This window comes from Caretta caretta, chromosome 18 (assembly GCF_965140235.1).
Source record: "Caretta caretta isolate rCarCar2 chromosome 18, rCarCar1.hap1, whole genome shotgun sequence".
NCBI lineage: Eukaryota > Metazoa > Chordata > Testudines > Cheloniidae > Caretta > Caretta caretta.
Genome location: NC_134223.1, coordinates 7,364,067 through 7,389,658, shown reverse-complemented (window position 1 = coordinate 7,389,658; position 25,592 = coordinate 7,364,067). Strand labels below are relative to the sequence as shown.

Here is a 25,592-nt window from a genome sequence, read left to right as displayed (position 1 = left end):
ACACACTGCTCATTGATCTTTAAGGTGTAATCAGTTTAAGGGATACTCACCAGGTATATTATAATAGCAGGTGTCTTGTCGAGAGGTGCTTTTGGTCCCCTTTTATAAAAGGGGGAGTCTTTAATCTCTCCTCACATGGAGGCTGTTCCATACCACTGATTGTTGTCCTAACTTTTCCTACTCAGAGGTGGAGCAACCAGAGCTGCACCCTGTATTCAAGGTGTGGGCATACCTTGGATTTATAAAATAGCATAATACCACAATATATCCATCCCTTTCCTCATGGTTCCCTAAGTTAGCCTAACCAACAGCCCTTGCCTGAAGGGGATCTTTGGGCTGAGTGTTTTACTGGTTTGTGTAACTTAAATTGCTAGGTTCCACCAAACAAGCAGAATCTGGCCTGGTGTGTAGATCCCCCTTCCACTCAGGGTGGTGTAAGTCTGTGGGAATTCTGGTAACATTGGTTCCCAGACCAGAGAAGCCTTTTCCATTCTGTAGGCTATCAGAAATATAGCAAAAACGTATGGACATGGAGAGGAAAGTTTTAGTCTTGTCCACAGACTAAGGACAGGTCTGCACTAAAGAGTTATACTGAGCAATGTAACTGGGTCAGTGAAAAATCTACACCCCCAAGACAGTTAAGCAACCTAACCCCAGTCTCTATAGCACTGGATCAGCAGAAGACTTCTCTTGCCAGCCTAGCTACGGCCTCTTGGGGAGGTGAGTTAATGATACCAATGGAAGAACACCTTGCATTGCTGTAGCAAGGGTCTACAGTGGAGCAGCTGAAGCTAGGATGCTGAAAGCTTAGACAAGGCTTGGATATCTTTAGATCTACTGCTGCAAGACTTTGGATTTGCAGGTTGAACACTCAAGTAGGACAAGCCTAGCTGTCCCAAGACACAGAAGCTCAGTGTTCCTTCCACAAATTAAGTCCTTTGTTTTACAGGCCTCCTAGCCCTTAGTTCAGAGGGAGAACTTCTCTGGAATCCTGCAGTTCCAACTGTTCCCATGTATGCCATGGGGTCACTTACCTGTGCAAAGTGGCTGCAAGATGCTACCAAGTGACCACACAAGCTTCAGTGCAGAATGGACCCAGTGTCTTTCTGCAGAAGACCAGGATTTCTTTTGAAGCAACTTCAAGTTAGGCAGTGGTCTTGAGGACCTGGCCAGGCTAGAGGCCATTACCCCATCCTATAGCACCAAGCATCAGTTGGAGCCCACACTCGATAGCAACAGCACACTAGCAGAGCTGTTTTGGAAGAGTCTCTTCCCTTGGAGGCAGTTGGGCAGTCAGTCAAAGTGCTTTTCTCCTTATGAGAACACACTAAAAATTGCAGCTGTCTATTTTGTGCCATTTCAACCGAGATTGTCGATTGTTTCAAGAAGGGCAGATTATAGGCTGTCAAGCAACCTGAAATGGAGCCAGCCAGGAAGCTTCATGATGTTGAGCCCCTGAAAGCTACTCAGCAGATTAAAAGAAAAAGAAAATAGATTATAGACTGGAATAGCCTGCATGTCTCCTCACCCCCCTTGGCTATAAGCTTGACAATAGCTGCAGAGAAGATAGAAAGGGAGTATTCTTTAGATGCCACTATTCCTGCTTAACACTGATTCACCTGCCACCTCATTACAGGGCACCAACCCCCATCCTGCTTTAGAGTCACCTAGAGGGGTAGGCTGGGCCTCTGGTCATTCTGGAAAGGGCAGAGGTCAGTTTGGGCAATATCGAGGATGCAGAACAGTGACCTGAAAGAGGCAGGAGTACTGGGTGTGTCTTTAGCCCTGGAGGTACCAGCCCAAGAGCTGGTTGCTACGGGAAGGCTTGGTGAGCAGCCACAGAAAGCCTTTTAGAGCTGGGGTCAGGGCAAGAGACTGGCCTAGAGCAGAGATTCTCAGCCAGGGGGTACATGTACCCCTGGGATATGCAGAGGTCTTCTGTGCGTACATCAACTCATCTGGATATTTGCCTAGTTTTACAACAGGCTACATAAAAAGCCCTAATGAAAGTAAAATGTTATACAGACAATGACTTGTTTATACTGCTCTACACTGAAATACAAGTAGAGTATATTCCAATTGACTTATTCTATAATTATATGGGAAAATGAGATCAGCAATTTCAGTGATCACCTGCTGTCACGCTTGTCTTTTTAGGTCTGATTTTGTAAACAGTTTAAGTGAGGTGGAACTTGGGGTACACAAGACAAATCAGACCCCTGAAAGGGGGACAGTCATTCGGAAAGGTTGAGAGCCACTGGCCTAGAGCAGCAATGCTGAGAAGCTGTGCAGTGTGGCTGGCCTGGGAGATACCTCTGTTAGTGTGGGACAATATTGGTGGGATTAACATAAGTAGCTAGATAATCTGTTCAAGTCTCACATTTAGCAGCGACATTAACTAACAGTTAGTTTCCCAGACAAGAAGAAGAACACCAAGCTTGAAAGTTTCTCTCATGACCAGAAGTCCGTTCAATTAAATTATATAGATATCTATCTAACCTCACCCACCAGATCTAATATCTTGGGCCAATACAGCTACAATATTGCTTTCAACCTGGGAAGATTAAAAGTGGAAAGCTGCTAGATCTCCTCAGCCAGATCTTTTAGGACTCTTGTTGCAATGATGCACTCGTTTCACATTGCCAAGCTTCTCTGCACCTGATGACTGGAAGCTTGTTTAAAGGGAAAGCAGAGACTGAAGGCAAGAAAAACTAGAATCAGGAATGTCACACTTTGTAACAACCACTACCAAGTTGCTTTTGCTCTGACCAGGTAAGCCGAAGACTGACATACCTCTTCCTGCCCCTAAGGTGTATGGGTTTGGAGACTGACTAAATCAGAGGGACTGGCCTTGCACTTTTGGACTGCCCTTTATAGGTGAGGTTTGGAGGCTCTCTATGAAGTAGAGAGCCTCCAACGCTTGTTAGGATATTTACATTCTAAAGGATCCTCTACTAGGGCCACAGGTAAGAGAGTTCATTGGTGACCCGCTTGGGCCAGTTGAGTCCAGTGATGAGCTGGTGTAACTGAAGAGTTGCAACTTTGGCACTAAATGGTTGCATCCCCCTCCACTCATAAATGCCAAGTCTATTGGGGAGCAACAAGTTACATCTAGGGTGCAAGCCTGCCTCATCTGCCAAGCATTCTAGTCTAATGAGAGTCCCGAGGCTCTAGGTAAAGCCAATGGTTAATAGGGACCACCTCATGTATGCAGTTCAATTTACTACACCCTTCTGCATGGTGGCTGTTCCAGCCTAGATCATAGGCAGAGATTCATGATTGAAGAGGATGCGGCCAACTAGCTTGGAAAAGTGAGAATTTGCTTTTATCAGTGGGGCAAAAGCAGCATTTCAGAGTCAGCCCCAAAGTGGATCTTTCCCAACCCAGTTGGGAGACTGCCCTCATTTCTGTAAGAGCTTGTTAGACACGGCCAAGAGCCCACTGCTGAGATCACACTGGTGCCCTGCCACTGTGGCAGCAGCATTATGCAGTGCTGGGCTTGATCTGCCAGGAGGCAGCCTTAATTCTGTGCAAATAGGAAGCGTTTTTGTTTTTAAAAGTAACTCTGCAGTTCACTTAAGTGAGGGAGGAGAGATGCCTGTGCCACCTGCATGCTAATCAGATTAGTACATCCCCCTCCATGCTGGGAGGGAAGGAGAAGGAGCACCCAGGAGTCTAGCAACTTGCTGGAAGACAGCATCAATCTGTGTTAAGGGGCAGCTGTCACAAGAGGCAGCTGTTCAGGAATGCAGCTGGAAGCGCTGCCCTCCCTGCTCCCTAGCATGCCCCCAAATACATTGTGTACTTATACCAGCTGAATCCAGATTCAGCCAATGTTGGCTGGAAGCCAGCCCATTCGGTGAGGCACTTCCTCCAACATCTCTAGTTGGAGTCAGAGCGCCACCGGGCCAGAGCAAGACGCAATGGAGATGATTATTCCTTTGATGAAACAGACTGAACTAGCCTCCAAAATCCCAGTGATCAGGTGTTGATATCATGGTGCTGATTTTTAGATTGCTCTGTGGCTCAGGAGAATAAAGACAAAACCAACCCACCCTGCAACATTCACAGAGAACCTCGGCATTCTGCTGAGGAGCTAGAGAGAACTGGGGAGGAACCCATCCAGGGGTTCTGCTGACTTTGTCAAGACAAGTTCGGAGCTCAGAACTCAACCTCAGGATGGAATTTATTTGATGCAGTTCAAGGCAGCCTAGTTCTCGTCCTCAGACAGGAGTCTCCCATTGTTAGACAGCAGCACAATTATGTCTGGAGTAACTGAGGGACGCCAGCTCCTCAGGACAAGTGGTGAGCCTAAGTAATTCAGATAATTAATACTGTAAAAGTAAGACAGAATCTGTTGTCTCAGATCATTGCTTTGAGGACAATTGCTGCACCAGGTAGTCTAAGGCCTGGTCTACACTACGAGTTGGTCAGATTTAGCAGTGTTAAGTTGAATTAACCCTGCATCTGTCCACACAGCTTTTTTTTGGTTTTAAGAGCCCTTTATGCCAATTTCTGTACTCCTCCCCACCAAGGGGATTAGCGCTGAAATTGACATTGCTGTTTTGAATTAGGGTTAGCGTGGATGCAATTTGAAGGTATTGGCCTCCGGGAGCTATCCCACAGTGCACCATTGTGACTGCTCTGGACAGTGCTCTGAACTCTGATGCACCAGCCAGGTGTACAGGAAAAGCCCTGGGAACTTTTGAATCTCATTTCTTGTTTGGCCAGGCGAGCTCAGGACAGGTGACCATGCAGTTCCAGAATTGAGAAAGAGCTCCAGCATGGACTGAATGGGAGGTACTGGATCTGATTGCTGTATGGGGAGAGGAATCCGTGCCATCAGAACTATGTTCCAAAAGATGAAATGCCAAAACATTTAAAAAGAGTCTCAGACCATGAGGCTACAGCAGGGATGCAAACAGTGCTGCGTGAAACTTAAGCTCAGACAAGCAAACCAAAGAATCAAATGGACGCTCTGGGACAGAACCCCAGACATGCTGCTTCTACGCTGAGCTGCATGCTATTCTAGGGAGTAAAGCAATCATCCTAGAGAATTGGATGGGGAGGAGGGGTTAGTTTGGTTTCTGCTGCTGCATGTTAACAGGAAAACTGCAGCACTAAATGGCCAACTCAATGTGCTTTGGTTAGTATGGGAGAGGAGGGGGCTGCTGTTATGAAGGTTGCAGAAGCCAAAAGACTATGGCTTACCATGGCCACCTGCAAGCTGAATTCTGTTGCCTGGCCCTGCATGTGTGATTTAACACCAAAGCTGCAGGCACTCAATATAAGATGCAAAAATGGCACCTTGTACCAAAAATCACATGTGCTATGTAATGTGAATCATGTTGTTCACTGTGAAAGAGTATAGCCATTGTTCCGTAAAAATTTATCTTTAAATACTTCACTCCTTTTTTCCTCCAGCAGCTGCAAATATTTCAAGCCTCCCTCCTCTGTCCCAAAGGCTCTCAGATAAGGGCAGTGGGAAAATAAAATGCACAATGAAGTGTTCTGAGCTCATGCAGTCATCCGGCACTGACAGAGCTCAGCAGATTGCATGGAGGGACAATAGCAGAGTACAGGAAAGTGGCCGATGAACGTGAGGAGAGGTGGTGGCAGGAAGATCAGAGGAGGCAGGAGGCAACGCTAGAGCTACTGCAGGATCAAACGGACACGCTCTGGCATCTGGTGGAGGTTCATGAACGGCAGCAGGATCACAGACTGCTGCAGCCGCCCCTGTAGCCGCCCCTGCCCTCCCTCCTCCCCAAGTTCCATAGCCTCCCCACCCAGACGCCCAAGAACATGGGGTGTGGGGGGGAGGCTCTGGGCACCCAACCACTCCACCCCAGTGGACAGCCCAAGTGACAGAAGGCTGGCATTCAACAAGTTTTGAAGTAGCCTTTTCCTTCCCTCCTCCCACACCCCACCCGGGCTACCTTGTGAGTTCTCCCTATTTTTATAATCAATTAACAAAACATGTTTTTTAAAAAATAGTGACTATTTCCTTTGCATGCAAGCTGTGATCAAAGGGGGGGGGGGAAGAGGGCGGGTGGCTTACAGGGAATTTAGAGGCAACCAAGGGGGTGGGTTTTCATCAAGGAGAAGCAGAAATGTCACACGGTACCCTGGCCAGTCATGAAGCTAGTTTTCAAAGCTTCTGATGCGCAGCGCTTCCTGCTATGCTCTAACCGCCCTGGTGTCTGGCTGTGTGCATTCAGTGGCCAGGCTATTTGTCTCAACTTCCCACCCTGCCATAAACGTCTCCCCCTTACTCTGAGATTGCTGCTTGCTGTGTGCTCCGCAACAACGGGAATATTGGTTTCACGGAGGTCTGAGCAAGTCATTAAACAGCGCCAGTGACCCTTTAAACATCCCAATGCACCTTCTACCACCATTCTGCACTTGCTCAACCTATAGTTGAACAGCTCCTGACTACTGTCCAGGCTGCCTGTGTATGGCTTCATGAGCCATGGCATTAAGGGGTAGGCTGGGTCCCCAAGGATAACTATAGGCATTTCAACATCCCCAGGAGTTATTTTCTTGCCTGGGAAGTAAATCGCTTCTTGCGGCTTTTGAAGCGGACCAGAGTTCCTGAAGATGCAAGCGTCATGAACCTTTCCCGGCCATCCCACATTGATGTTGGTGGAATGTCCCTTGTGATCCACCAGTGCTTGCAGCACCATTGAAAAGCACCCCTTGCGGTTTATGTACTGGCTGCCCTGGTGGTCTGGTCCCAAGATAGGGATATGGGTTCTGTCTATAGCCCCACCAGTTAGGGAATCCCATTGCAGCAAAGCCATCCACTATGACCTGCATGCTTCCCAGAGTCACTACTTTTGATGGCAGCAGCTCAATGATTGCATTGGCTACTTGCATCACAGCAACCCCCACAGTAGATTTGCCCACTTCAATTTGATTACTGACTGACCCGTAGCTGTCTGGTGTTGCAAACTTCCACAGGACTATTGCCACTTGCTTGTGAACTGTGAGGGCTGCTCTTGTATTCTTGTGCTTCAGGGCAGGGGAAAGCAAGCCAGCCAAAGTTCCATGAAAGTGTCCTTATGCATGCGAAAGTTTCAGAGCCACGGGGAATCATTCCAAACCTTCAACACTATGTGGTCCCACCACTCTGCTCTTGCTTCCTGAGCCCAGAATTGGTGTTCCATGGCATGAGCCTGCCCCAGTAACACCATGATCTCCAAATTGCGGTTTTAGAGAAATCTGTGTTTATGTCATCGTGCTGCTGTCGCCTCCTCGCCTGGTTTTTCAGGTGTGGGTTCTGCATAATGTGTTAGGTGTTCACAATGGTCACAACTGCTGCAGTGAGCTGAACGGGCTCCATGGTTGCCATGCTATGGCATCTGCTCAGGCAATCCAGGGAAAAGAGCTTGAAATGATTGTCTGCTGTTGCTTTCATGGAGAGAGGGAGGGTTGACTGATGACATTTACCCATAACCACCTGGGGCCCCAAGTTTTCCCATCAGGCATTGGGAGTTAAGCCCAGAATTCAAATAGGCAGCAGGGACTACAGGATAGCTACCCACAGTGCACCACTTGGAATGTCAATGCTTGCCACTGTACTGTGGATCCATACAGCTGAATTAATATGCTTAGTGTGGATGCATGCACTCTATACAATCTATTCCCAAAAATAGACTTCTGTAAAATCAGAGTATTTTCATTGTGTCGACATGGCCTAAGATGCTGCCTCCAAGGTCCCTTCTTGTGTTAAGTGAGAGATTTCACAGCATAGGAGCAGGTTCCATTTCTGGTGTCCTTATACACAGCCAGTTAGAGGACTAGTGAGACTGGAAATCAAAGTCTTGCATTTACCCACACTGATATTTGAGGGGCATTTAAAGACAAGATGCATCTCATAGCAGCCTCTGGGCTCTTTAGTTAGAAGCGTCTGCAGGGCAAGGAAAGGGAGGGTATTTTCAATCATTTGGGTAGCCAGACTAGCTGTTCCAGTACCCTTGGGATCCAAGCAGCTAAGCAGGGTTAGGTCAGGTCAGTAATTTGATTCAAGAACTCAGGGCTTTGGGAAATGGTGTTGACAGTTTCAAGCAGCCATCTTCCCTTTGCAAGAAGAGAGTGATTTGGCAAGAAGCAGTCTGCTGTTGGAGCTGAAGTTTTGTGCCCTATCTGGAGAGATCCAGCCTTTAGTGTAGGCTCTTTAAGGCACAGTAGTGCCAACTCTGGTCACCTAAACCAGAGTGATTTGGTTCTGCCTACCCAGGGGTAGCCTCTCTATGCAAGATTCGCTGGCTTACTGTATCCTAGCAACAGTGGCTGAGTAAATGGTCCAATGGTGCCTAGCACCCACTGCTTTTTAAAAAAAAAGTGAGGAAACACTGACTGAGCCTGGTTGTTGGCAGGTGGGATTGAACCTGGGGCCTCTGGAGCTAAATGCATGAGCCTCTACTGCATGAACTAAAAGCTATATGGCTCTTCATTAAGGCTGTAGAGTAGACTCAGTCTCCAAGTGGTCTTGGTGCCACTAGATGGACCAGATCACCACACCCAGGAGGTGTGGGTTACACCTGCAGTAACCCAGCCTACAGGGAAGCCTCTTCCCACTAGGGCTGGCAGAACATGAGCCATTTGAAGCTCATAGGAATCTGTTTGGGAAAGCTATGGGAAGTGTCGATTTGACCAAAAGGGTTTGTGGCCAACACTGAAGAATGCTTCAAAAACTTGTTGCCCCCCCCAGAGGTCCCAGGAGGAAATTCAGTGAAGACAAGGCAGGTTCAGACCAGCTCTATTCCTCAATCCCATTACAGGGACAGTCCTTCTGAGACACTAGGATTTTGTCTGGCTGTCAGTTCTATCTTATAAGCTCTTGGCCTCAGCAGGTTCGCACTCCTGGTTGTGATCACCTGGCAGCATAAGCACTAACTCCATGGATGCTCAGCACCCACTGGCAGCCAGCTCCTCCCCCAAGGATCTCCTGATCAGCACTTCCCCTCCCAGCACCTCCCCACCCACTGCAACCACCTGCTCTGCAGCATGCAGGAGACATGGCAAGGGGGTAAGAGGGAGGAGCAAGGGCCAGGTGTGCTCAGGGGAGGGGTCAGAATGGGGCAGGAAGAGGTGGGGGCAGGGCCTGCGGGAGCACCCCCAGCACAAAGAAACTTGCTGTGTATGCCTGGCACTCAGGAGGAGTCCCCTCACCTTCTTGCACTATGCCATCTATTACACAAGCCAGCTGCCCAAGAGTCACCCATGAAGGGACTGCAGTGATACTGACCACCTTGCAAACCTATAGAGCACATGGGAATGAGATTGCAGTGCCATTGGGATAGGCCTCCCGACAGCATGGAATGGGAGAACCAAGGAATCTCACACCAGATTTTCCTACAAACTGGGAGGCTGCCCGGCCACAAGATCCTTGGCACTCACTATCCCAGTGAGTGAGCCTGACAAGAGCCTAATCCCCATTATGCATGTAATATTCTAAGAGCCCTGCCCCACTGAATGTCTGGGGATTGTGTGTCCAATAGCCAATTGACTTATTAACACACCAATAATGGCTGGGAGATTGTGGCTTTGATAAGTGCAGCTGAGGTCAACTGCATTAAGAAAATGTAATTAGACGAATAAATTCTTGGCAATTTTTTTTTTAAACTCTCTCAAGAGGGAGCATCTTACGGTGCCTCATTAGCTACAGAAGCCACAGATCCCAAGCACTGGCAGAAGGCCAGGAGAATGTGCTGGTGGATTTTACACTCTTGTTAAATTGGACATAAGCATGTGTGCGTCAGCAAGGGGCGGTCTTTAGCACTTAGGAAATCAACAGTACTAGTGGGAAAGTCCAGCAGGGTGCTGTGTTTGTTGCTAGATTCTAGAAGATGGTTAATAGGGACCCAGCTTCATCTGCTCCTGCCTGGCCTAATTTGCCATTAGCTGTGGCTTGAAAAGCACCTCTGGTTTGTGCATAATGCAGAGAAGGCCAAACCCCCTGCAAGGACTAGCTCTTGCATGGAAGTGAAATATTCCTGGCAAAAAACCCCTCTATTTACTGATCTCTATACCACACGCTTTCCAGCCTACTTCCTCTTGCATCCCCACCTTCCAGCAGCAACAGCAGGGAAGCTACTTCCTTGATGTGTCAGGAGTGGACCACAGGTCATGACTCCATCCCAGCAGTGGGCAGGCGAGTGATTTTAACAAGATGCGTGCCTGAGGCAAGGTTTGGGATAGCAGGATTGATTGCATTGCTTAATATTTCATAAGCATCTGCTGGTGAAGCTCTCCCCCTTGCCTCTCAGGAGTTCTGGGTGAGCTTTCCAGAGATTCTTTCTGCAACCTTCACTCAACTCTGCTCCCAGGCAGCCTGGTCTATACAAGGTTTTACTGCTTTCATCTCTGTAGTATTATCTGAGCACCTACAGCAGCATATTAAGCATTGGGACTAATTGGTCACCTGCTTGGTTCTCTCCTTGGGGAGATGCATGTGCAGCGGAAGTGTCTCGTTTGAAAGCATGTGGTTTTAAATAGAAATGTGTGAGCCTTAGTGCATCCCTTTACCAGGGAGGGAGTGGGTGTATGCCCTGAAGTCCAGCTTTTGGAAACAATGAAGCCTGATTAAAACAGCTGCTTCATATCCCACTGCAGCGACTAGGACGCTCTTCCCGTCAGTTTTAAGCTTTAGAGCAGTCAAAGCAAAGACTCTTGCACTGTGTCCTATTTAGCTGGACTTGCACTCCTGCTGACCTGTTCCACCAGATTAAGGTGCAATACAGCAGAGATGTTCATGGCAAAGGTGACTGGTGTAACGTCAGTGGAAGATTTGCCATCATTGAGAAATTTTGGTGGAGACAAGAGGTCCAAAGCATGCTCTAGCTCCACTGCACGTTCACACTGATGCAGGGAATACTGGGTGACAATACAGCCTGTGGTCCTGGAGTATTAACTGGGTCCCCTCTTTTTGCAGGGTAGAGATGTTGGTGGGTAAGGGAGACAGCTCTCCAAATCCTGTAGGCCAACTTGGCTGCAGAATCATACAAGCACATAGACAGCCCCCACTTAAGCAAGTGTTCAGTAGCCTGACTGCTTCCAAGGATAACCAGCAGTTGTGTCCTTTTTTTATAGGCTGGGACTATGAAGGGGTGTTCCCTTATCACTGACTGCCAGAGGGAGCTGGTTATGAAGAACCCCCTCCTCAACCCACATGTTTTGTGCAGCATCATGGCATGTTTCTTATTGTTACTACAGTACTAGGCTCTCTGGACCTCCCTGGGAGCATAAGGAACCATCTTTCCAGCAATTGCTTTGTCCATGGCAGCTGATGCCTTTCTCCAGTGGGTGGTCTATTTAACAGGACCAGGCAGATGTCCCATTTGAAGACTTGCAGTTAGAATATTACCTCGCTTCAGGACTGACAAGAGGGGACAATTTTATCAGGGCCCTCCCCCCAGCTCAAATCTGTACCTGTGGGAAAGTAGGAATGGGTGAGGCCCTAGACAGTGTATCAGGACCCCAAATCTCTCAATGGGCTTGTCTAGCTCTTAGCTGAGAGGACTGAAGTCAATATTGTCATCCCATTTTACAGATGACAAAATGGTGGCACAAGATAATGACTTGCCCAAGGTCATCCAGATGAACCTAGGGCTCTGCCACTATCCTATTCCTGGCTCTAAGTCTTAGTCAAGTACTCTATTAGGCCACACAGTGCTCCAGGGTAGGACAGGAAGCAGCCACTCTGTCTCCTGTTTTAGATTGCAAAAGGCCCTTTGCCACCAAGTGTGGCCAGCACCCAGAATTACTCTGGCCTTAAAGGCATGGAATGAATCCCAAATGTGTCAGCAATTTGACAGAAATACTCCAGAGGTTAAAGTAAGTAGCCCAGTAAGACTAAAGTAGGGGAATGCAAGTCTGAGTGAATGGGTCTTGTATGTGAATGCTCTGACTATTGGACAATCCTGTTGAGTCCTCCCTAGATCTAGGGCAGAGAAATTGCTTTCCAGAGACACTGTGGTGATCAGTTTCATCTAGTGTGCCATGCAGTGTTTTTAGCCAGGGCACAATAGTCCAGGACCAGACCATGCAATTGGCTGGCTGCAGACTGGTCTTGTTTGTCAGTATGGACAAGGAAACAAGTAGCCAAACAGCTTAAGAGGTGAGAGGTCAAACACCCAGGTACGAGTTAATGCTTCAAGCATTAGTAACACACGTGAAACAGCGTGTTCATTTAGCTACGACATGAGGAGGTGGCAAGACTGAGTAGGAACTGCAGGCTTATGCTCTGAGCAGCTGTGGTTAGTGTGATGGCAAGTGTTGCCCTCACACAAATTGTCTGAACCTGTACTAGGCTGTCTGAGTGTTCAGATCAGAGCATGCCATGTACAGCTGCTGACACCATTGCAAATGCTCCAGGTTCACATACTGCTGCCCTCCGAGCTCAGCCAACCCTCAAGTCAGCCAGTTCAGCTTCCCAGTTATCCCACAGTTATGTCTCCACTACAGCTGGACTTGGCATGTCTGCTTAAGTGTTTAACAAGACAGGGGGAAGTCTGATCTCAAGGTAAGGAGTGATTGTAGACTAGACAAAAGCTCCAAGCCAAGCTGCCTATGAGCCCAAGCTAGGTTACAGATCTATGCTGAAAGTCCTAGTTAATGTTCATTCACTAGGACAGAAGTGAATCAGGTCAGAGATCAAGGTGTTGCTAACATTCTCCCAACTTCCTTGGCTGAGGGGGCTTCTGCCATTAGTAAGGCCAGGAAAGGATCCCATCTGTTGTCCCACTGTCCTGGTGAAGTGGAAAGCATCCAGCTTAAGCTGCCTGCAGTTAGCCTATTCCTAGGTAAGGCTGCTTTCCTGAACTCATGTTTAGTTGTGTAGCAGAGCCATTGAAGGGTGTGCTATTGAGCTTTTGGGACACTGGGTAGTTCCCTTGCAACAGATGGTATTGCAGCCTACCTACTTAACATGCACCCATGTGAGAGATGTGGTGTGCTCAGTGCAGACATCTGCACCTCTAGCAGCTAGAGCCGAGTAGCAGCTGCCACTGGTTGTGAGCACTCTGCTTAACACACCAGGCTCTTCCTAGAGTCTTTGGTACAGCTGTGTGGGGAGCTGTACCAAAGACTCTTGGAAGAATTCAAACAGGAGAACCACTGCATAACACACCAGGCTCTTCCATTACCAGCTCTGCTTCAATAGATAACATCTCAGGAAAGTGTTGGTACCTTGTCTAAGTCAAAGTCCTAGTATTGTCTGACCACAACTGTTCCAAGGACAGTGCTCTATTGAAAGACCTTTGCCTTGACAAGCCCCAGCCACTGGAGTCTAAGACAAGGGGCACACGTCTGCAGGACTGTTTGAATGAACTTGAAGATAATGTTCAAGTTGCATTGAGGGAAGACAACTGCTCTTGCTCACCCTGTACCTAGGCAGCATGAATTAATTCAGTCCTGAACTCTAGATTGATCACCTCACTTAATCAAATTAAGAACAAATGAAATAATGACAGCTGTGGAGGAATTATTATCTGCAGTAAGGCATCTCAAAATTTATGAAGTGTAATAAAAACCATATCTTTAACTGTCAGTTAGAATCACACTTAAAATGCTCCATGTGCCTTTTTCATTGAAAGTCGATTGAAAGGAAAGGAAGAGACCTACCCTGGAGCTTATGGATTGGTTTTATCCAGGGTTTGGGAGGATACATTCAACAACTTGCCACATTGGAAGCAAGCCACCCCTACTAACTTAAGCCAACTAGTGGGGCATGCTTAGCTGGACCACTGATCCTGGAATCTCCACCAATTTAGTCCTGTAGCATTCCCAAGGAATATACATTTGCACATTTCTAGACCCCATAATGCAGACCAGTTGTGGTCTCCCTGTGTTGCCAAGATTTAAGCTGTAGTTTGAGTATACCACTTAGTTTGGTTTTGGTTGGTTAGTCTTGCTAGTTTGCAAGTGTCAGCCATGGAGTCTAGTCAGGGCAAGTTCTACTGTAGTTTGGTTTTTGGGGCACCTAGTCTCAGGTATCAGAGCCCTTGTCTGGAGTTAAGGGAGCTTGAGAGTACTTGAGACAAGCATCCAAGATTTGTGCTTAGCCTTAAGCATTTTGTTCTAGGCAGACTACTGAACTCAAGGCTTCTCCCCCAGAGGGTGTGTTGCTACCAGTGACACAGAGTGGTTAAACTTTGGTTCTTTAGATCACTGTACGAACAGTAAAGCCTTGGCTATACAGCTATGTCCAGCATTGCCTTCTTACTGATAGAAAGAGGTAGCCAGGGAGTTTGTTCTAGTCCTGACTTTGGGAAGAAACTTGGCGTTAGCATGCTAGAACACCTTGCTAGGATCTACAGTAGACACTGCAAGCGGTACTCAACTTTGGGCCACATGCCAGGTAGACAGAGCTTTGATACTAGGCTTGGTAGTCTACAGGTTGCAAGTTCATGTTGAAAGTGACCTGTGTAGGGTAGGGGGAAAGATATTCTTATGCCTTTGGCTACTTTAGTCAGAAGAGCCTGGAAGACGCCATACATCCTGATGGGAGGGAGGAAGAACAAGGAAAGCCTGTTTTTCATATTAGAAAGTTCAGGTCCCATCTCATTAAAAATGGCTATGAGGTGATGTCGTAGCAATCTTTGAATGATTACTTTTGATATGAACAAGAACTTAAGGTGTTTATTGCTGGTAATGTCTTGGAGGAGGATGTCTTGTTAGAGATTTGCAAGAGAGAAAAGGAGTACTTGTGGCACCTTAGAGACTAACCAATTTATTTGAGCATAAGCTTTCAGGAGTTACAGTACTCCTTTTCTTTTCGCGAATATAGACTAACAGCTGTTAGTCTGAAACTTGTTAGAGATTCAGCACTCAGTCCTTCAATTATGGTGAGTTTGCAATACATGTTGTACAAGACCCCTTAACAAGTCCTTCATGCCCACAGTTGGCTTTCTTGAGGTTTCCAAAGTAGACTAAGCAAGAAGGCCCTTCCAAACTCTTCCCACATGAAGAGTTGGGTTGCTGCCTTCAGAATAGGGTGACCAGATGTCCCAATTTTATAGGGACAGTCCCAATATTTGGGGCTTTGTCTTATATAAAATGCCTATGACCCCCAAACCCCAGTCCCAATTTCACACTCTCTGGCCACCCTACTTCTGAAGTCCTTTGCAGGTTACCATTAGAGATGACATTGGGCAAGGATATCTATAGGTTCCTGAAGCCACTGTGTTTGCTTCCATTTCTTCAAGAGCATCCAACGTCCAAGCCTGGGGCAGAGTGGAAGAATTTCCTGTTCAGTTATCTTAGGACTAGCAAGTCCAAAGACCCTTCATGATTTAGTTTAAAGGCCTTTCAGAGAAATCCATACGCTGGGCCATCTAACTGTGATTTGTTGCAGCAAAAGTTTCAAAAGAAGCTGAAGTCACAGGAGACCACAAGACAGCGTTTCAAGGAAGTCCTGAACACTTGATGATATATGCTGATCAAAATTCAGCCTCTCTACACATGTAGGAAACCTTCAATTGCTCTAGAATCAGAGGAAATTGCTCAGGGCAGACACTGGAAAAGTCACCGGAGTGGTAATGGAAAGATTAAGAGCCATTTGCGTACTAAAGACAAATTTTAAATAAATAGCTTTAAGAGGGGAGGCTTCTGTAGCAGTGAGAAGAGCTGACAGCTGATGGAAGCCAGGTGGGTGTATATTGTAAGAAACTTGAGTCAGAGACAGTCTCTTTATGTTCATTGTTATGCTTCACTGCATCAGTCACTTGCGACAGCACTATTAGGCTTTGCCCAAGGAGGTGGGCAAGTAGCACATGTACTCACCTGCTGAGTCAATGCGCTTCCAATTGCGGCAGCTTTGGCACGCAGTGGATGACACAGCCCTGCCTGCTCTCCTGTCCTCCCCCTTCTAGACAGGCACACGTCATTTACACTGGCATGCCTAGGATGGCTGCACCACGCCATTGTGCCCACTGCCAAATGAGCATTTGACTCAGTGAAGTGACCAGCTGCTGGCCATAGAGTAAACAGACCAGCAAGGTCCAGGGAGTACAGGCACTGGAAGCCGAACTATTAAGACATGCCTTGGCTTCTACTTTGCCATCACCATGGCATCAGGAGAACTCCTATAAGCTTAGGGGGACAATCAAGTCCAGCGCTTTACCACATCCATGCTAGTGGTTACTTGTATCTGGAAGTACTTTCTGCGTTCACCTGCCAGCTGAATGGTGTTTAACTAGTTACAGCTAAATCCTTGGAGAGTTACAGACACCAGGGTTATGCACTGGCCAGTCAGCCACACCCCGCATTTGGGGCCAGGAGTACAAAATCCAGCAGCAGAAGCTAAAAAGCAAATATAGTAGCGTGTTAAACGTAAACTACTAAAATAAAGGGAAAGCAGCATGTCTCTTCTGCATAGTAAAGTTTCAAAGCTGTATTAAGTCAATGTTCAGTTGTAAACTTCTAAAAGCCACCATAATGGTTTGTTCAGCATTACAAACGCCTTGGTAATGGAGGTTGTTTGTAACTGAGGTTCTACTGTATTTGTGTTGTAACAGCACCTCCAGCAGGTTCCCATTGTGCTATTCCCAGCCTCAGAACTTAAAGCCCCAATAGGACAAGACAAGAGGAAGTAGCCCCATTTTACAGACTGGGGACAGAGTGAGGGGACTTGCACTGTTATACAGGAGTCTATGGCAGCTGAACCCAGACCTTCTGAGGCCCAAACCAGCATCTCCAACCACAAGATCACCCTTTCTCAGCAAGGAGAGTACAGGACAACTTCTACCGTCCTGGAGTAGATTTAGGACTGGCAAATGCCAAGAACCTAGCCCTATTACTCCAACGTAGAGCTGGGTAAATCTCTCCCCTCCATTATTTCTCAATCAAAATAACCAAAACAGATTCTTAAACTTGTCAGTGCTGCTGAGTTAGTGTTGGCTTCAGCCAGTTTTGTTAGAAGCCGCCTAGATGTTGGTAATGTTTTGTGTTTTGTGTTGAAACAGGCTTCAGACAAAAATCAGCGTCAAGATTCCCTTTCATCTGGTCAAAAAAGGGTTTTTAAATGGAAATTTAGAGTGTGGGGTTTGTCTGAAATTAAGGGTTTGTTTTATTTTAATTATGCCAGCAAGACTTGTATACATCTCTACCCCTTCATTCTCTTCCCCACCAAGGCAGGCATACACCTTTTAAGATTCAAATACTAGTTTCCTTGGATAGGAAATATATTGGCAGTTCATCACAAGGCCTCCATCTGCTTAAAGGAGTCCGCTTGGCTAAAAAGCTTTATTTCCACTGCTTTGGGTCCTTCCAGACATCCCCCAAAGTAAGGGGAGAGTCAAAAAAAATGAAAACTCACAGTTGCAGACAATTAGGTGGTGTGAAAGGCAGCAAAAGCTTGCGGGAGCACGGAATAAAGAGATGGTTTAAAGATTAGCAAAGTCTTGAAGTGACCAGACCACAGCTAGGCTGTTCATTGGGGACCGGTAGCAGAGCTCAGGGCCAACAGAACCTGGTACTGCTCTTCGCAACCACTGAGAAGAGCAGCTCAGCACAGAGAAGAACTTCAGGAGGAAAGCCAAGCACCATGCTGCTCAGTCAAGCCTAAAGTCACTACATTCCAACTCATGTCGAGTTAGGGGAATCACTGCTGAGATTCTTGGCCTTCTAGAGCATTCAATGAAAGGACAAGCCACATTCCATTCTACAGAGTTGCTAACTAGATCCTTCCTAATCCAGAATCTTGGCACCTGACATTGCAGCAGGGGATAAATCAGACAGAACACAACTGGATATTCAGGCAACATGCTGAGCCTGTACTTTGGAGTCCAAATGCAATTCGAGAAAGCCCTTGAAGTCTTGATCTCCGCTAGTCTCCTGGAAGTAGACTTAGTGGGCCACCAGACACACTGCTGACCATACCATGGTCTGAAGATTTGGTTGCTTTTTCCCCTCCTAGTGGTGTGCTCAGAAAGGTAAAGGACACTTTCTGTTAAAACTCATTTTATCCTGGCAAAGGACACTTGCTCTCTTTGGAGAGCCCTGTCAAAAGCCAGCTTGTTTAATGGAAGAGCGGGTAAACTGAAAGCTAGTTTTAACCCTCCAGTATTAGAGGCAAAGTTCACTTCTAGGAATGGTTGGCAAGAATCTCTCATTTAGGTACCAGGCAGATGCAGCACTCAGTAGTTGGACATCAGTCCACTATTGCATTGTCTAGGCTAGGATTTAAGGTGTGATCTTAGTACCTTATAGTTGACATAGAATATCCAGGTTGGAAGGGACCTCAGGAGGTCATCTAGTCCCACCCCCTGCTCAAAGCAGGACCCATCCCCAATTTTTGCCCCAGATCCCTAACTGGCCCCCTTAAGGATTGAACTCCCAACCCTGGGTTTAGCAGGCCAATGCTCAAACCACTGAGCTCTCCCCACCCTCCCGTGTCTCCACCACGGCTGTGGAGATTTAGACAGGGCACTCAGTAAGATGGGCAAGTTAGAGCCCACATTTCTTCATTGAGCTTGTGTTGTTTCACAAGTATGGATGTTGGTCACGAACACTCGGTCTAGTCTAGGAACTAGACACCATTCAGTCCTGGCCTGGATAAGGCCTGATGAATGGTTAAGGGGAATTACCACCTGACATGGCATCAGTTATACCATGCCTTTGGAGATTCTTGACCACTGGTCTAGCAACTCCCTGCGTTTGTAGTTCAAAGGGAAGCAGCCCTTCTTGTTTCAAGATGTAAGCCAAGATCACCGCCTTGGTCACTAGTCAAGAGCATCAGTCTGTATTCATGTACATCTGTAGAAATACCAACAGGTCCATCCCAAGTTCAGGCACCCCGGAAGTGACATGGGCTCTTCCCATGTAAACCCCACCCCCAGTTCCTCTCCCCACCCACCCTAAAGAAAAGAAAAAAGACAACTAAGGGTCAGACTATTGGTGGCTTTGCTCTAGCACAGTCACTGCCAGCTGGCCACAAGATCAGGGATTTACAGGTTACTGTTTCCTGTGTGCACTTTGCAGCTACACTGGGGGTGTGCAAGAGATTCCACACCCTCTGAAGTGTTCAGGTTAGATGTTACAACCAGGCAGACAATTCCATTAAAAAAATTAACAAAACCAGGACCTATTGAAGTGTTTCAACAAACAGTGAGGGAGAGACCAACCACCCCCATTCCCTCACCTCTAAAGTTAACCACAACTGTTTCCACAAACGCCACTGTTGACAAAATGACATTTTGGTTTTGGGAGCAGGCAGGGGGGATTGGAACTGTTGACTGATCAGTCTTTGCTGATTGAAGGGTACCTGAATGGGCCATACTTCTCTGTACTGTACAGCACTTTCCCTAATTGTTTGAAAGTGACTAGGCTGCAATTCCTTCCCTGGGTAGTGCAGAGGAGGCAAGCCAGATGAAGACATTGAAGTGCAGCACCACTCAGAAAAGAGATCACAGGGTTACAAGCCTTTGTCTCAGCTTCCCTAACAGCAACACAAGACAGGTGATTTCTTAGCAGCTGGTGGGGCCCCGAGTCCAGCGGCCTTCTGACTCTCTCATGCCACCCCTATGGAGTGCAGAGCAAGTTATGTTCAGTTCTACACCTGCAAACCCATGGTCTCAACGAGCGGAGACAGGGCTCGGTTTGATCCTGCAGTTAGAATTCGGTCAATGCTTCAGACAGAACACAACCTAGCCAACTAAGTATCCTCTCTCCAGGGAGGGAGAGAGTTGCACTCCCTCATTACAACAATCAGAAAGAACTCAATCTGATCATTCAGAAACAAAGTTTATGGGTGGTGGTTCTCTTTTTTTTGCGGGGGGGGGGGGCAGTAGCTACTTTTCAGCTTATTGTTGCACTTTAAACTCAGAAAAAGCTGCAGCACACAAGGGGTTAACCATCCAGTCCATCATTAAGCAATTCAAATGAATCTCTGCCTTGTTTTGGACGTCTGCCCTTCTGCAGCTCAATCAAGTTAAATAAGCAATTGGAGCAGGTGAAGGACACAAGCTCCTTGAATCATTAGGAAGGAAAACAAGTGCTGAAGTGCATTTCCCAGGCAGGTTTAAGATTTCCTTTGCCCTCCTAAGGCTACAGCATCAGCTGGATGCAGTGGAATGCATCCCCCAGCCCTCTTTAGAGAGAGGATGCTTATTGAGCAGGTAGACTACAGTGCAGGCAAGAACCAAGCTGCTCTAACCAGAGTGCTTATGTGCCACAATCTACTTAGCACAGGCCACTAGCCAACAAACAGGGAACCCAAGCCAGCTTCCAGGTAGGCTGCAATTCCCTGGAGGAGGCAGCTAAGAGGGCATATTAGACACATGCTGACCTAGTTCCAGAAGCTAATCATGGAGCATCTCACATAGTTTCACACAACACCACTGGCCAAGCCTGTCCTCAGGCTGAATCTTACACACAGAGCTCCAGTCAGGCAAAGATTTCCAACAGGAGGGAGGAAAGAAACATATCCTAGCAATTCTTAGGATACAAGCCAGGGCTTGATCGGTCTTAGTAACTAATATTCCCACCTGCAGAGTCTCATTTAAAAGGTGAAACCCAGACATCTGTAGTTAAGAAGGTAGATCGGATGCCACTGGAACAAACTAGGCTAATAAATCACACGCAAGGAAACTTACAGCCTCTGCTCCAGGCCCTCCGCAACTGGGAACAGAGACTAAAAACCACTCCTTACCTGCTCAGATGCCCTCACAAGGAATGGAAGGATAGCCTCACCCCCAGCCCAGGGGCCTGCTTTTATACAGTTAGTCTAAGAGGGCCCCGCCTCTCTCTTAAAGTGCCAGTGAACCCCGTTCCATCTGGCTACCACCACTATCTCCATTGCCTTCCTTCCCTGTTGTGTCTACTTCCAAGGCAAAGACTCTGCTGAACGCAGTGGAGCAGCAGTGTGGCCTAGGGAATAGGGCTGACCCTCAGGAAACTTGGCTTCCATCCCAGCCTTGCTGTGCGACCCTGGGTGAGTCGCTCTGTGCCTCTGTTTCCCCTCCCACCCTTTGTGTATTTAGATTGTGAGCTCCTCGGGGCAGGGACTGTGTTTCATTGTGCATGCGTGCAGCGCTGAGCGCAGTAGAACCTCAAAGTGTAACTGTAATACAAATAATAGTATTGAACCCACATGCTCATCGGCCAAGGCTGGGGAAGCTGCTCTGGATGCTAGACAGTCCCTCCAGTGGTAATTAAACGCCAGCCGGAAAACGAGTGGCAGAGGATACAAACTGATTCCGCCACCTCCATCACTTGTTCCTCCTGCTGGGGAGAGATCCGACGCAGGGCTTGCCAATTAGGACTCTCCCCAGCCCGAAAGCAGCAATGTCAGCCAAACAGCGGGAGACAGCTCCTTCCTACAGCATGCAGCTAACTGGAGCAGTTGTGCTTCTCCTGCCCCGCACCTACAAGGCAGAGAGAGAGGATCTCTCTCCCTTATTACGCATTCCCCTGAGGGCACAGACAGCTTCTCAGCAGACTGGAGGCAAGACCAGTGTTAGATCTCAGGAGGGGAAGAGCACGGGCTTTAGGAAGACAAAGTGGATGCCAGTGCCCCAGACATGAAAGCAAGAAAACATGGAGGAGGGGAAATATTTGTATGGAAAGAAAAAAGAACCAAGCACTTAATTCAATGAACCAGAAAGTCCATACACAAAACTACACCTCTAGATACATGCGCAGGCTAGAAAAATCACATTCTATTTACCTGTAAGGTGCTACCATGCACTGAAACTTTCCCACCACCACCGTTGCTCAGAACTGGGGTCGCTCAGCTGCACGGCACGCTAGCAGAAACCCCAGGCAGTCTCCTTCACAGCTAGCCCCAGCTAGAGGGTGCTGCAGTAGCCTACTCTAGCAGTAACAAAGGTCTACATGGTGAGATCCTCATCTAATAGCAAAGGGCCCAATCTCTGGGCCAGCCAAAGATAAACGAAGGCTCTCTGGGCATGAAGGAGCAGCTCAAAGTCCAGCAGGCCCCTGAGAAAATGAGCTGCTTTGACAATGGACTCGCAGATGCCCTTAACTTAGCGTGAGGATACTGACTTTGCTAGTTATTAAAAATCCAGCAGCATCTCTTCCATCTTCGCTGACTTGAGCATAGCAAGGCGGCTCTCCTCCAGGCCCTTATCTCTGCCATCCATTAGCAGAGACAAGGGGCCTCCAAGAGGAATTCACGAGAGTTAGCGTTACTCATGGGAATTACTAGTAACAAAATTTGGTGGAGGACAGTCTCTCAAAGAAGGTGGTGGGAACCCCATTACTCAAGATGGACAAGGCACTGAAGAAGAGACTGTATGAAATAACTTTCTGCTGGTTCAAGAGAGGCATAAGAGGAATGAACAGATCATTTAATCTATAACTGCAGTTACAGTTCAAAAATCAACGAGCAGGGTTATTGGTGAGTGACAGTTGCTTCTGCCCTCTAGTGGTGGAGCGTGGTGTTCCTACCAGACTGTGATACTCTGTACCTCAGGGGAACACCCTACACCCCCATGTTCATCTTTATAAAATGATTGTGTGGTATCCAATGCAAAGTTTGTCATGTTGGGTGTCTTCGGAAGGGTCATGATGCACTGAGCATGGTTATTATAGTGATGTTATTGTAATTGTTACAATTATGTTATAGTAAGGTTATAGGTTATAATTTCATCTATATAGTTATGAGGCTGAAAATGTATCCTCATGCCTTAAAGCAAGCCCAGGCAAAAACTCTCCAAGAACAGAGGGGCAGTTCACACCCCATCAGGGCATGAATGCAACAAACCCGGCCCAGCCTCACAGGAACAAAGGACGATGGCCTAGGCAACAACAAAAGGACCTGTTAGACTTTTGAGTGAGTCACCGTCCTTCCTTTGGTCAGTTTGGAACTGTGATGAGGTAATGCTCGCCTGACTCTGAAGTGGGGGGCAAAGCTAAGAGGGAAAAAAGAACATGATAAAGGGGAGAGACATTTGTCATGCTCTTCCTCTCTCTTCCACCTACATCTACAGACACCACACCAAGCGACTGAAGCACTAGTCAAAGGGGAGATCCTGGCTGAAGGGCAACCAACCAGCCTGTGGTGAGGAGCATCTAAGTTTGTAAGGGCACTGAAAGTGTTAAGATCAGCTTAGAATGCGTTTTGCTTTTATTTCATTTGACCAAATCTGACTTGTTATGCTTTGACTTATAATCACTTAAAATCTATCTTTTTAGTTAATAAATGTGTTTGTTTATTCTACCTGAAGCAATGTGTTTGGTTTGAAGCGTGTCAGAGGCTCCCCTTGGGATAACAAGCCTGGTACATTTCAATTTCTTTGTTAAATTAATGAACTCATATAAGCTGGCAGCGTTAGATGGGCATAACTGGACACTGCAAGACGGAGGTTCCCAGGGTTGTGTCTGGGACTGGAGATATTGGCTAGTGTCATTCGGTTGCACAATCCAAGGAGCAGCTTACATGCCCAAGGCTGTGCGTGAACAGCTCAGGAGTGGGGGTTCTCACAGCAGAGCAGGGTAAGGCTGACTCCCAGAGTCAAGGATTAGAGTGACTTCGCAGATCACCAGTCTGGATAACACCAGAGGGGAACGCCACACGCACACACTACCACCAGGTGTGAGCCCGTTTCATGTGGTGTTGAGTAGAGCTGGTCAGGAATTTTCCAATGAAACTTTTTTTCACGAGAAAACACCAATTCATCTAAACCAAAACTGATCCTGGGAAAGAGTCAGTGTCAATGACTCTCACAATTTGAAAAATGTTGGGGGTGGGGGAATGTTTCAAGAGTTACAAACCATCCCATTTTTATCTTTTTGAAATGAAAAGTTTCATTTCCCAGATCAAAATGACTTTTCATTTGGAACGGTTAGTTACGTCAGATTATAAAAAGGTCTTTACAAAATTAAAACTGTTGAAGTAAAAAAAAAAAATATTTCCAAATTATCGGAACAAAATGTTTTGAATGATTCAATTGGATTTTTTTTTTCAGGTTAGTAATTTGCAAAACTTTGGGAGACTTTGAATTTGTATCCCCATTTGGGATGGGAAAAAAATTCATAATCTCAAAAACTCGCACACGACAGGAAAACTATTTCCTGTCCAGCTCCCATGCTGATGCAGACCCACACTTCCTGTGGGGGGCCCCAGCAGTGTCTGCAGAATTTCAGCTTTCAGTTAGTGTACGTCTTTGCAAAACCTGGTAGCGTAGACACAGTCCACACCAATGCAAGTGGCTTTTTCATCATTGTAGGAACACCAGCTCCCCAAACAATGGTAGCTACATCAATGGACACAATCTTCCATCAACACAGCTGTGTGTCCACCGGGAATTAGGTCAGCATAGCTCGGGGTGTGGTTTTTTTCACACCCCGACCAACATACTGTAGCTGCATCAACTTAACTTTTAAGTCTCGACCAAGGGCCAAAATTAAGAGCCTGAATCTCTACCATGTTGCACCTTATCTAGTCATTTATGCTGGTGCAAAGCAGGTGTAAAAGGCTGCTCTTCTGATGTGGTCATGCTCTGCGCCCCCTTTGCCCCAGTGTGACTGATTGGAGTAAATTCACTGGTGTAAACACAGAAGGTGCAGGGCGAGAGTGAATCTAAGCCCTGAACTTCACCTCCAATGAGGCTGCAAAGAAAACCACATGGCTGTGATGCCCAGTGACTAGCACTGAGCAGCGTGAACAGCCCCAACTCAACTCAAGGAGGCATTAATCTGGAAGCCTAGCGCTGATCAGTTAAACATCTGCACTGGTAAGCCGCTTTTAGCTTTGGGATCATGAGAGACGTGTCACCACTCTTAGCCTTTTCTTCCTGAGCCCAAGGCCCCGCCTCTTCTGACCTCCGAGGAACACAGGGCGAGATTTCAATTCTACTCTCACACAGGACAGCGCAAAATGTTTATCTTTAGATATTTTTGTTCATGTGTTTGCATGTATGCAACTGCTAAGAAGGGCAGCTATGCAAACGATCTAGACACAACTTAAACATGCAGCTCAAAAACCCTAATGAGGATCATTATTGGTGATACAGTAGCAGCAGAGGCTCCAGCTGAGACGGGGGCTGCATGGTGCTCGGGGCTACACACATGTACATAGCAAAAGCCAGTCCCTACGCTGAAGAGTTTGCAGTCTGTTTAGACAGAGACAGGGTGGCAGGGGAAACAGAAGCAAATAGATGTGAAGTGATTGGCTATTTACACAGAGCAGGGGGATGGCAGTGCCTGGGTTAGAACTCAAGTTCGCTGGAGTCCCTATCATAGGATCATAGGCCTGGTCAACTTCAGCGCTAGGTCAACGTATGGCAGCTTACGCCAACCTAACGCTGTAAGTGCCTACCCTACGCCGATGTAAGTCACCCACTACACAGACCTAATAACTCCCCCTCCACTGGCAGCCCATACTGTCATCCCTACATGGCGGTGCAGGAGCTGTCCGTGTCCCACGCAGATACATCGGTGGAAGTGCTCCTGGTCAGGACGTGCAACACCAACAGAGGGAGCCTAATGCGGACATGAAAAACCACCGCCATTACTGCGGTGGCTGTACATCAACCTAACGGAGGTCAACTTAATTTTGTAGTATAGGCTTGCCCTCGGACTGGAAGAGAGCTCAGTAGTTCATCTCGTCCAGTCACCCGCACTCA

The 25,592-nt window shown here is 47.2% G+C and overlaps 1 protein-coding gene across 2 annotated transcripts in view; it reads right to left on the bottom strand.

The window, feature by feature from the left end:
• ACTL8 (actin like 8) overlaps window positions 1-25,592 on the bottom strand; it is a 42,569-nt gene that overhangs the window by 12,189 nt on the left and 4,788 nt on the right. The window contains exon 1 of one of the 2 annotated variants that reach the window (XM_075121070.1): window positions 20,654-20,733. The exons of the other annotated variant lie outside the window; for it this stretch is intronic. The gene's annotated coding sequence lies outside the window, so the exon portion shown is untranslated. Of the gene's footprint in view, window positions 1-20,653; window positions 20,734-25,592 lie in introns of those variants that run through there. 2 annotated transcript variants of the gene reach the window in all.